Here is an 11,689-nt window from a genome sequence, read left to right on the forward strand (position 1 = left end):
GGGATCTGGATAGATTAGAGGCTTGTTCAGAGAAGTGGCAGATGAGGTTTAACACTGACAAATGTAAGGTTATGCACATATGAAGATATAATGCAAGTCACCCGTACATACTAAATGGTAAAACACTGGGTAACACTGACATGGAAAAGGACCTAGGAATTTTAGTGAACAGCAAACTAAGCTGTTAAAACCAGTGTCAGGCGGCTACTGCCAAGGCCAATAAGATAATGGGTTGCATCAAAAGGGGCATAGATGCCTGTGATGATAACATAGTCCTACCACTTTACAAATCACTAGTCAGACCACACATGGAGTACTGTGTACAGTTCTGGGCTCCTGTGAACAAGGCAGACATAGCAGAGCTGGAGATGGTTCAGAGGAGGGCAACTAAAGTAATAACTGGAATGGGGGGGGGGAGTACAGTACTCTGAAAGATTATCAAAATTAGGGTTATTCACTTTAGCAAAAAGACGACTGAGTGGAGATCTAATTACTATGTATAAATATATCAGGGGTCAGTACAGAGATCTCTCCCATCATCTATTTATCCCCAGGACTGTAACTGTGACAAGGGGACATCCTCTGCGTCTGGAGGAAAGAAAGTTTGTACATAAACATAGAAGAGGATTCTTTACGGTAAGAGCAGTGAGACTATGGAACTCTCTGCCTGAGGAAGTGGTGATGGTAAGGTCACTAAAAGAGTTTAGGAGGGGCCTGGATGTATTTTTGGAGTGTAATAATATTACAGGCTATAGCTACTAGAGAGGGGTCGTTGATCCAGGGAGTTATTCTGATTGCCTGATTGGAGTCAGAAATAAAATTTTTCCCCTTTAAGTGGTGAAAATTGGCTTCTACCTCACTTTTTTTTTTTTTTTTTGCCTTCTTCTGAATCAACTTCCAGGATAATAGGCTGAACTGAATGGACAGATGTCTTTTTTCGGCCTTATATACTATGTTACTATGATGATTTATATGTACGAGTCCTTATAGACAAAGACATTAATATAGAACATATTAACCATTCCAATCATAATGAATATGAATGTACATAAATTGGGATAAATGGTAATAGTAAAAAGGAGTTACAATGATATATACATGTACAGTTGTATAGGAGACCAAGCATAGGCCTCTAAAAAGAATGTGCAAACCTGGAAACTCTCCTCTCACAGGCAGACTCATTAAAGCATTCTCTGAAGCAGAGATCTATGTGGTTGGCAAGGGTAATAAAGTCATCCAGTATGGAGAGTACGTCACAACCTGACAATTCATCTTTAATGCACCCTGACAGTCTTTACCAGAATGCTGCCACCAGGCCCTCACTGTTTCATGACAGTTCAGAAGCCAGGGAATTTTCTAGTGGAACTGTATAGCACATTGCCCAACCATGAGGTTGCCCTGACAGAGGCAGCAAAGAGACTGCAGAAGCAGTATGACCAGGTTCTTTAAAGACCTTACAAAAGATAATCAAGGACTCCTGGAGATTGCTGGTCATTGAGTCGATGCATTCCTTGAGGGGAGTGGACATGGTTAGTGCTTCTGCAGTCAGGAAGGAAACCAAGAACTCTCCATTTGACATGTTGTTAGGAAACTGGTGGGCCAGTAGATCAAAGTGGATGGTGCACTGTTACAGATCCACTGATTACAGATCAAGATGGATCAGTGGTAATGTGGAACCACTGTGCCAATTAAGTGGTTTGATGTTGGGCCAAACACTAAGAGTGTTATTTTAGTGCCTTCCTAGTTTTCACTGTTTAACCTCTAAACAGGGATGTGAACTTTGTTGCGGGTTAGCGACCAGACCTCTATCTCCTGGGATAGTCCCAGTGTTCTTGGCAGCTCACCCTCAGACTCAAGAACAAAGACAGAATCAGAAAACGCACAAAACCACAAACAAAATCTGAACAGGAACCAAGACTAGAACACAGTACTTTGGAAAACCACAACAGGCAGACGGTAACACAGACAGACAACAGCAGGAACTCAGGAAGGAATAGGTCAGACATGAATAGGACTGGACAGAGAACAGAATTACAGACTAAAGGCGGATTCACATGAAAAGTTGTACTGGACAGAGAACAGAATTACAGGCTAAGGGCGCATTCACACGACCGTAGTGTTTTGCGCAAAACATGGATATCGGCCATGTGCGTTTCGCAATTTGCGGACCGCACATTGCTGCAACTATAATAGAAAATGCCTATTCTTGTCTGCAATTGCTGACAAGAATAAGACATGCTCTATCTTTTTTTGCAGGGCCTCGTAATGGAACCACGGATGCGGACAGCACACAATTGAAATAAATGGGTCTGCACCTGTTCTGCAAAACTGCGGAAGGGATGCAGACTCATTCATACTGCCGTCTGAGCCCTTAGCTACAGGAACAATTGCTGGAGCTCCTGCTCAGCCAAGTGGCGGGATACACAGACAGAACATGTAACTGAGCTCATTAGCCCACAGCACCCACAGGTGCACACAAACAGAAAGAGGGATTAACGTCTACATGGAACATAGAACGCACAACAAGCACAGGCAATTAACCCATGGCTTGCTGAATAGAACAGAGAGGCAAGACATACCAATGGTCATGTTCAGGTGTACACTGCCACACTGATACTCGACTCTAGATATACCCTACCAGTATCCGACAGCCAGCCCACTAGGCATACAATGAACATATGTCGTAATATGCTTTGGTTCAAGAACCCTCAGCAAGAATTATGGTCCACCTCATACTATGGGGGAAGTGGAAGGTGCAGGAAACACAGGAGAATATGACTGGCAGAGCTGGTGGTGCAGACACAGCGCCAGGAGGTGGCGGTACCAGAACAGCTGAAATGTTGTTGAGGTAATGCAGAAGTTAAGTGTATTGTAGATGCGTAGCGGCATGACGTAGGTCGTGCTGCGGGCTCCGTCCTCCTCCGTCACGTCCCGCTATCCCTCCTCCCCCCTCGCTCCTTCCCTGTCTGTTTGGTTGACCTGGGGCGCATGGTGCGATCCTTGGGGCGGCCGGCGTTCTGTCTTCTGCCTGGGTTTTGGGGGCTGTGGCTCGCTGCTGAGGGACTCCGGAAGTGCCGAGGTGCCGAGGTTGTGGAATCAGTGTCTGATGGGGGGCTAATGCAAGACACGGCAGGTGAATGGCCAAGGAGTTCCAGTCTGTGCAATGCAGGCATCGGATACATTGTGAGCGGTGAGGGAAGCTTTATATACAAACTAAAAAGACAGGGTGGCATTAGCAGGAGGTGCTCAAACCCACATGCAGTCGTGCATATATACAGGGTAGCAAATCCTGCACTTGTGGCCCGTTGCTAATGGCGATCCCCAGCAAAATGCATACGGTGAAGGATGCCCGAGGCGAACCACAAGTACCACAATAGACATCTCACACAAGGTAACAAGTGCGTATGTCATAATCAATATAACAAAACAATAACAAATACAGGTGCACTCTGCGGTCTTACTAAACCCTCAAACTGATTTTAAAATTGAGAGATTAGTCAACATGTCCTACGGTGTAGAACATGTCTAAGCCCGGGCACCACATCAAGGTTTCTCAAGTAGCCCGAGACCTAACACTCTCCTACCTGAGCCGTATGGGCAATACCAGGAGCCAGTGGGCAAATTACAGGAGCATGAGGCCGACTCACAAACAGCTCACCAGTTACCTCCAGCATGTAACCATGCTTGCAATGGGAGGAGGGAGGAGTCTGCGAGTCCCACTCAAGACTGACTGATATGGCCCAGGCCTCACAGGTGCACCTAAATGTGGCCTGTAGATGGAAAACAGGCACATTTAAATTAAAGTTTATACCACTCCAGGAATCTATATATACAAACTAAAAAGACAGGGCGGCATTAGTAGGAGGTGCTCAAACCCACATGCAGTCGTGCATATATACCGGGGAGCAAATCCTGCACTTGTGGCCCATTGCTAATGGCGATCCCCAGCAAAATGCATACGGTGGAGGATGCCCGCGGCAAACCACAAGTACCACAATAGACATCTCACACAAGGTAACAAGTGCGTATGTCATAATCAATATAACAATATAACAAAACAATAACAAATACATGAGGCCGACTCACAAACAGCTCACCAGTTACCTCCAGCATGTAACCATGCTTGCAATGGGAGGAGGGAGGAGTCTGCGAGTCCCACTCAAGACTGACTGATATGGCCCAGGCCTCACAGGTGCACCTAAATGTGGCCTGTAGATGGAAAACAGGCACTCTTAAATTGGAGTTTATACACCTCCAGGAATCTATATATACAAACTAAAAAGACAGGGTGGCATTAGCAGGAGGTGCTCAAACCCACATGCAGTCGTGCATATATACAGGGGAGCAAATCCTGCACTTGTGGCCCGTTGCTAATGGCGTGGTGCCCGTGGTGCCCGGGCTTAGACATGTTCTACACCGTAGGACATGTTGACTAATCTCTCAATTTTAAAATCAGTTTGAGGGTTTAGTGAGACTGCAGAGTGCACCCATATTTGTTATCGGTGAGGGAAGCTTCCAGGTGGCCTGTGCGGCGCATGACGCACCAGGGGGACTCCAGACCGGATCGCTATAGGGACCAGAGACTCCACAGAGATGAGAGGTGAACTGGCTGCCGAACTGTGAGGTCTGTGACACTCTATGAATGACTGAGACATTCCTGGCATATCTATGTGCTAAATCTCTGCTAAGTTGAAGAGGATTGTATTTGTTGCTTGCTACTAGCCCTACTCTGTTACGAATTCAAACCTGCGATTGGATGCAAGAGTGATTGCTATATGACTAACCCCCTGACTGAGTCATTAACCTCTAACCAATTGAATCTTATGCCAAGAGGATTGAGGGGTTATATCTAGCAGGCTATTAACAATATTAACAAGTTGAATACTGTTGAACTATCCGATATTTCCTTTTTTCTCCCTTGAAGTTGACGTTTTGTGTGGGGGGAAAAAAAATAAAAAATTGTGGTAGCTCTAAATTGTCAATATGGGCCCCAAAACACAGACACAAAATAGGAAATCTCTGGGTATTGCATCCCCTAAAGGATCAGCAAACAAGAGCCCGGGGTCAAATATAGAGAAATATTTAAGATCCTCTCCTACAAAAACAAGAGGTACATCGAAATTCACCGTTCGTGCGGAGGAGAAGGAACAACTTATAAAAACCGCAACACCTCTTGATAATAGTGATAAAGAAGTCACGGATAACCGGGTATATATGCGCATGGAAAAAATCTAGCAAAAACTGGGGGACATTTTAGACGCCTTAAAAATTACCAATCAATCACTAGGATCATTGACAACGACCGTGGGTTCAATGCAAACTGATATTTCCCTTATCAGGGATGACTTAGATAAAATCCGTCACAGGGCAAATGAAACGGCACAATCCTTAATTGCTACTAAAAATGAAGTCTCTCTAATGGGAACGATTGATATAGAACATAAGGCCCTTAAGGAAAAACTAACTGATCTAGAGGATAGGTCACGTAGGGGGAATATCAGACTGATTGGACTCCCCGAAGGTGCAGAGGGGGATGACCCAGGGGGGTTCATTCAGGAATGGCTATTGGATTCCCTGGGCCGAGAATTCTTTTCATAATTTTTTATGGTTGAGCGGGCACACAGAACCCCCAATAAGAGACCGCCCCCTGGTGCTCCCTCACGCAGCTTCCTCATTAAAATTTTGTGCACCAATGACCGAGATAAAATCTTAAGGCGAAAGAGAGAAGTAGGTGATCTGATGCACAATGGAAATAAAATCTCGATCTACCCAGATTATTCCTTTTCTACTCAACTTAAAAGAAGACAATTTGGAGAGGTCAAGAAATGCTAAATTTAGCTATTCGATGTTATTCCCGGCCAAATTAAGAATCGTATATAAGGATTCTGTTTCCTTTTCTTCTAGCTCTGAAGAGGTTTCTGCTTGGTTGAATGCCAGGGGGATATGTGCGAATACCTGATGTATTGATTTTTCTCTATGTTTGATCGGGATTCAGTTGCTTATTTAAACTGTTTTTTTTTTCTTTTTTTATATATGAGAAATATAGTATCAGGGGAGGCTGTGGGGAGGGGGGGATTTGGGAGGTGCGGGGGGGGGGAGACTTAGGCGATGTGCAGGAGGAGCATGGGCTTTAACTATTCTGTGCGCCATGGGGAGGGGGGGAGGGGGGGAGGGGGGTGGGGGGAGTTTTCACTGCTGCGGGACCCGATGTAGACCCAGAAAAAGAGTGGATAATATTGATCACCCACTATGGCTGAGTGAATGTCACAGATTTTTACATGGAATGTCCGCGGATTGGTGGACAAGTTCAAACGAAAGGTGGTGTATGATACCATTTCCAGACATTTGCCCGCCATTGTGGCGTTACTTGAGACCCACTTGACCGCGGAAACAACATATTATATGCGGAAACCTTGGATGCGGTACGAGTACCACTCCCACTATTCGGCCTACTCACGAGGTGTGAGTGTATTCATTCATAGAAATGTAGATTATGAACCATATGTGCAATGGGTTGATAAAGAGGGAAGATTCGTATTTTTATATGGCCGGTGGATGGGACTGGTATGCGTGCTCGCGTTTGTATACATCCCCCCCCCCCCTTCATTTTCTTCTGAGGTACTGAGAAAATTGGCGGAATATGTATGTAAGCTGGACTCGTGTCCCATCTTAGTGATGGGAGATTTTAATTCCGGCATTTATAATAAGGATAGAGTATCTATGATTAGTGGAGGGGGGAATGTTAAGGGGCAGTCTATGACCCTCAACAGGCTCTGTCAGGAGTTGGGTCTTACAGATGTGTGGCAGACTCTATATGGAGAAAAAATTGTTTTCTCATGCTTTAGTAGATCCTGCAGGGTCATGTCAAGGATTGATCTATCCTTGGCTAGCCCTGAATTTTTGTTACGGATACAAAAAATGAAATATGAGCCACATGGCATATCTGACCATACTGCAATGTTACTGACAATCGTTGATACTGCGTCCTTAATGGGAAGAAAACCCTTTAGGTTAAACCCACACTGGATTCAAGTGGTAGGCGACCAAGAAAGAATCAGGGAAGATATTTTAGAGTTTTGGGCATTAAACTATGGCTCCACTCATATACATTTTGTATGGGATTCCTTGAAGGCCATGATAAGGGGGTTATATTGGAAGGAAATCAGAAAAAAAAAGGGCGGCGTATGCTAAGACGGAAAAGGAATTGGCAGAGAGGGTTGGAGCCCTGGAGGTAGAATTGGCCAGACAGAACGAGATTATTATTAATGGAGGCTAAGAAAGAGTATCAGATCTTCTTATAGGAAAAAGCGCAGCACAAATCTTTTTTTGCGTGACAACAGGCCTTCTCTGAAAAAGGGAAAATGGGAAGAATGCTGGCATCTGTAGTAGCCAACCAGCGGACCCAAACCCCAATAAAGCAAATTAAAATATCCACTGGTGCGTTAACTAATGATTATATAACCATTAAAACTGCTTTTATAGAATACTTCACCAAATTGTACCAGTCTGATTTTGGGGTGGAGGAGGGAGTTTCCGCCTCTGCTTTTTTGGACAGTGTGGCACTCCCTTGTCTCTCTAATCAAGACCATTTGAAATTGAATTTGCCAATTACCCTCGAAGAATTGGAATCGGCTCTAGGTAGCATAAAGGGCAATACGGCCCCAGGGCGAGATGAATTGCCTTTTGAATTAGTACATCGGAAAACGGTATTGCCCCTTCTTCTTCAAACGCTTAATGAATCTTGGAGGAGTGGTTTACTCCCACCGTCTTTGAGGGAAGCTTCTATTTCTTTAGTTTTGAAAAAGGATAAAGATAGGACGGAGGTAGAGTCGTACCGCCCAATTTCGCTACTTAATACTGACTACAAGATACTGGCTAAAGTGCTCGCTAATAGGTTGAAGGGGGTCATACACTGTCTGATTCACCAGGATCAGACGGGTTTTATCCCCAAACGAACCATACAGTCTAGTATTCGCCGAGCCTTTCTTAATATATATGTTGGAGAGGGGGAGGACCGCTCCATCCTGTCTTTGGATGCCGAGAAGGCCTTCGACAGGGTGGAGTGGCCCTTCTTATGGGGAACTTTGAACAGAATGAATTTGGGTGAACTTTTTACTAAATGGATTCAGCTACTTTACTGTGGCCCTACCGCCAGTGTAAGGATAAATGGCATCGACTCTGAACAGTTCCCCTTACAGCGAGGTACTAGGCAGGGATGCCCTCTCTCTCCCTTGATATTTGCCTTGGCGCTGGAACACCTTGCATGTAGAATCCGACAGTCTGGGCAGATTGTTGGATTTGGAGGGAGGGAAGAGGAGGATAAAATTAGTCTGTACGCGGATGATATCCTTGTGTTTTTGAGGCAGGGATGGAAAGCTGTTCTATCCGTTATGAATATCTTGAGAGAATATGGCTCAATATCAGGATATAAAGTAAACTGGGACAAGTCCGAAATCCTACCCCTAGGTTGATCACCTCCCGATGGAGTTCTGGGTATCAGGCCACTTAGTCTCGCCGATTCTATACAATATTTGGGTATAAACATCAGTGCAGATCTGACCAGATAGAATCTTTTAAATATAACCCCTATGATCAATAAGCTGAGGGAGAAGATCCGTACCTGGCAGAAGTTGCCCTTGTCACGGGTAGAATGGATAGCACTGGTTAGGATGGTTGTTCTCCCCATTGCTCTATACCCCTTGACAGCTTGCCTGATATGGATTGATGACTCATTTTTTGGGCTACTGGATAGATTATTGAATGAGTTAATCCGGGGGAGGGGAAGGGTTAGGATTAAGCAAAAATATCTTTGGCTCTCGGAGAGAGATGGCGGTCTCTCCCTTCCATACCTTCAGGGATATTATATCGCAGGTCAGATAAAGTGGTGGGTTGGATCAGGGGGAGATCACCAAATAGCGACATTGATGAGTATCATCTCAAAGAATTTTCAGGGGCCATATGGAGATATCTTCTCTATCCTGGAGAGTGGACACCTGGGAAAAAGGAAGAAAACAGTGTTTAATCAGTGATACGTTAGATAGGGTATGGAAGAAGACTAAAAAAATATTGTGTGTAAAAAGTTCTACTAATTTCACTCCACTCTGGCACAATTATAATTGGAATTCACGTGGTATTAACCGCTTAACCCATATAATTTCACATGGTAGTATCACCCCTATAGATGAAATGATGAAGGACATAAATGTTACCTTTTTAGATAGATTCAGATATTCACAAATTAGTCATGCATTTATGAGCACTCAGGATTAGGGATGAGCGAACTCGAACTGTATAGTTCGGGTTCGTACCGAATTTTGGGGTGTCCGTGACACGGACCCGAACCCGGACATTTTCGTAAAAGTCCGGGTTCGGGTTCGGTGTTCGTCGCTTTCTTCGCGCTTTTGTGACGCTTTCTTGGCGCTTTTTGAAAGGCTGCAAAGCAGCCAATCAACAAGCGTCATACTACTTGCCCCAAGAGGCCATCACAGCCATGCCTACTATTGGCATGGCTGTGATTGGCCAGAGCACCATGTGACCCAGCCTCTATTTAAGCTGGAGTCACATAGCGCCGCCCGTCACTCTGCTCTGATTAGCGTAGGGAGAGGTTGCGGCTGCGACAGTAGGGCGAGATTAGGCAGATTAACTCCTCCAAAGGACTTGATTAACTGATCGATCTGCAGCTGTGGATCATTGAGCTGCTGATCCTCAATTGCTCACTGTTTTTAGGCTGCCCAGACCGTTTGTCAGTCACATTTTTCTGGGGTGATCGGCGGCCATTTTGTGTCTTGTGGTGCGCCAGCACAAGCTGCGACCAAGTGCATTTAACCCTCAATGGTGTGGTTGTTTTTTGGCTAAAGCCTACATCAGGGTGAAGCTGTCACACCAAGTGCATTTAACCAGCAATAGTCTGTTCATTTTTTGGCCATATACAAAATCAGGGGCAAGCTGCGCCTGTCACCAAGTGCATTTAACCCTCAATGGTGTGGTTGTTTTTTGGCTAAAGCCTACATCAGGGTGAAGCTGTCACACCAAGTGCATTTAACCAGCAATAGTCTGTTCATTTTTTGGCCATATACAAAATCAGGGGCAAGCTGCGCCTGTCACCAAGTGCATTTAACCCTCAATGGTGTGGTTGTTTTCTGGCTAAAGCCTACATCAGGGTGAAGCTGTCACACCAAGTGCATTTAACCAGCAATAGTCTGTTTATTTTTTGGCCATATACTACATCAGGGGCAAGCTGCGCCCGTCACCAAGTGCATTTAACCCTCAGTAGTGTGGTTGGTCAAGCTGTGACACCAAGTGCATTTAACCAGCAATAGTCTGTTCATTTTTTGGCCATATACTACATCAGGGGCAAGCTGCACCCGTCACCAAGTGCATTTAACCAGCAATAGTGTGGTTATTTTTTGGCCATATCCCAGTCTAATTCTGTCACTAAATCCATACCGGTCACCCAGCGCCTAAATACTAGGCCTCAAATTTATATCCCGCTAAATCTCTCGTTACCGCTGTCCTGTTGTAGCTGGGAAAGTTATTTAGTGTCCGTCAAAGCACATTTTTTGTTCTGGGTTGAAGTACAATTCCCAATTTAGCAATTTCATAATTTAGTGGTTTCTGCTATATCAGAGCTATTTGAAATCTATCCCTAAAAGGGTATATAATATTCAAGGTGCACATTGGGTCATTCAGAATAACTTCACACACACCCGCTACTGTGTATTTTCAAGTCTAATTCTGTCACTAAACCCATACCTGTCACCCAGCGCCTAAATACTAGGCCTCAAATTTATATCCTGCTAAATCTCTCGTTACCGCTGTCCTGTTGTAGCTGGGAAAGTTATTTAGTGTCCGTCAAAGCACATTTTTTGTTCTGGGTTGAAGTACAATTCCCAATTTAGCAATTTCATAATTTAGTGGTTTCTGCTATATCAGAGCTATTTGAAATCTATCCCTAAAAGGGTATATAATATTCAAGGTGCACATTGGGTCATTCAGAATAACTTCACACACACCCGCTACTGTGTATTTTCAAGTCTAATTCTGTCACTAAACCCATACCTGTCACCCAGCGCCTAAATACTAGGCCTCAAATTTATATCCTGCTAAATCTCTCGTTACCGCTGTCCTGTTGTAGCTGGGAAAGTTATTTAGTGTCCGTCAAAGCACATTTTTTGTTCTGGGTTGAAGTACAATTCCCAATTTAGCAATTTCATAATTTAGTGGTTTCTGCTATATCAGAGCTATTTGAAATCTATCCCTAAAAGGGTATATAATATTCAAGGTGCACATTGGGTCATTCAGAATAACTTCACACACACCCGCTACTGTGTATTTTCAAGTCTAATTCTGTCACTAAACCCATACCTGTCACCCAGCGCCTAAATACTAGGCCTCAAATTTATATCCTGCTAAATCTCTCGTTACCGCTGTCCTGTTGTAGCTGGGAAAGTTATTTAGTGTCCGTCAAAGCACATTTTTTGTTCTGGGTTGAAATACAATTCCCAATTTAGCAATTTCATAATTTAGTGGTTTCTGCTATATCAGAGCTATTTGAAATCTATCCCTAAAAGGGTAGATCATATTGAAGGTGCACATAGGGTCATTCAGAATAACTTCACACACACCCGCTACTGTGTATTTCCAAGTCTAATTCTGTCACTAAACCCATACCTGTCACCCAGCGCCTAAA

The sequence above is a fragment of the Bufo gargarizans genome, chromosome 2, assembly GCF_014858855.1.
Source record: "Bufo gargarizans isolate SCDJY-AF-19 chromosome 2, ASM1485885v1, whole genome shotgun sequence".
In the NCBI taxonomy this organism is placed as follows: domain Eukaryota; kingdom Metazoa; phylum Chordata; class Amphibia; order Anura; family Bufonidae; genus Bufo; species Bufo gargarizans.